A 1,707-nucleotide genomic window follows, 5' to 3' on the forward strand; every position below is an offset into this window, starting at 1 on the left:
CCCAACACTCTCAGCCTGTCCTCATAGGAGAGGTGCTCCAGCCCTCGGATCATTTTTGTGGCCCTCCTCTGGACCCGCTCCAACTGTTCCATATCCTTCTTGTGCTGAGGGCTCCAGAGCTGGACGCAGTACTCCAGGTGAGGTCTCACCAGAGCAGAGTAGAGGGGCAGAATCCCCTCCCTTGACCTGCTGGCCATGCTTCTCTTGATGCAGCCCAGGGTAGGGTTGGCTTTCTGGGCTGCCAGCGCACATTGTCCAGCTTTTCATCCATCAGTAGCCCCAAGTCCCTCTCAGCAGGGCTGGTCTGGATACTTTCTTCCCCCTGCCTGTATTGATACCAGGGGTTACCCCGACCCAGGTGCAGGACCTTGCACTTGGCCTTGTTGAACCTCATGAGGTTCACACAGGCCCACCTCTCCAGCCTGTCCAGGTCTCTTTGGATGACATCCCATCCTTCTGGCATGTCAACTGCACCACTCAGCTTGGTGTCATCTGCAAACTTGCTGAGGGTGCACTCAATCTCGCTGTCTATGTCATTGAGGACAGATTCATTCATTGCAGAGTACCAAGGGACAATAAAAGGGTTACTTAGCTGAGCAGCACGATGGCTTCATATGGTCACCACACTCCCGTGCTAGTTACCTCATTGCGAAAGTCTGTCTAAAACGGGAAGCCAAGGTCTGTGGCAAACTCTCCTTTCTCTGTAAGTTGCTTTAATTGACACACTGGGTGAAAGCATCACGTCCCAAGCAGTTCAGCGGGGAATGTGCATCCCTGTCCTCAACAGTACCTTGATGGCTGGCCCTTGCTTGCTTCTGTCTCCCCAACTTGATGTTTCATGAGCTGGATGTTGGGGAATCTCATTTTATAAGGAATGTATATACCTAGTTCTCAATTTATACAGTGACAGACCAGCACTGAAAACTCAGGTGTTGCACTGATCAGACTTGATGGCCCTGAGGGTTTTTTTTGGATCTGTGTCTAAATGCTGATCGTGTTCCTCTTTTCTCCTTTGCAATACTTTCAAATGTGACCTGGCTTGTTTAGGCTGTGGCAAATGACCAGATGCCCTTAGATGTTTGCTTCCCGCTTTCCAATGAAGGGCATTTTCCACCATCCCCTTGTAGGGAGCTCTCTGTCATGTCAGGAAACTCATTGCCAAGCTGATTACAATCTACCAGAGTGCTTGAAAAGCCAACGTTAGCTGAATCATGCTGAGAGTCTAAAATTAAGCAGTGCACAGCATCATAATTTTAAACTTAACATCTTTAAATTATTTTCCAGCCTGGATTTAAAACAAATTAACAGTAGATCAGAGACAAATGACCTAACCCCAAACCAAGCAGCAATGCATGTGCCTTTGTAATGCAAGTATGTCAGACACAAACGTAGACTTTATAGACAGTTCATGTTTACAAGAGTCAGGTTATGAGGGTTGCACTTACTTATTCATGAGTGCCCTCCTGGAGCTTAAAATGTTGGAAGTGGTAACTCGTGACTGCTGTAATCCTCCACTGTAACACTGACTGTCGTGGTGGTGGCTAGATGACTCACAGAATCGCAGAATGGCAAGGGTTGGAAGGGACCTCCAGAGATCATCTAGTCCAACCCTCCTGCTAAAGCAGGGTCACCCAGAGCAGGTGGCACAAGACATCATCCAGACGGGCTTTGAATATCTCCAGAGAAGGAGACTCCACACCCCCCTGG

The 1,707-nt window shown here is 48.6% G+C and overlaps 1 protein-coding gene across 1 annotated transcript in view; it reads left to right on the top strand.

Moving 5' to 3' along the window:
- HGFAC (HGF activator) overlaps positions 1-1,707 on the top strand; it is a 46,628-nt gene that overhangs the window by 9,922 nt on the left and 34,999 nt on the right. The window lies entirely within an intron of this gene.

Source organism: Egretta garzetta, unplaced genomic scaffold (assembly GCF_000687185.1).
Source record: "Egretta garzetta isolate BGI_Z169 unplaced genomic scaffold, ASM68718v1 scaffold107, whole genome shotgun sequence".
Lineage (NCBI taxonomy): Eukaryota > Metazoa > Chordata > Aves > Pelecaniformes > Ardeidae > Egretta > Egretta garzetta.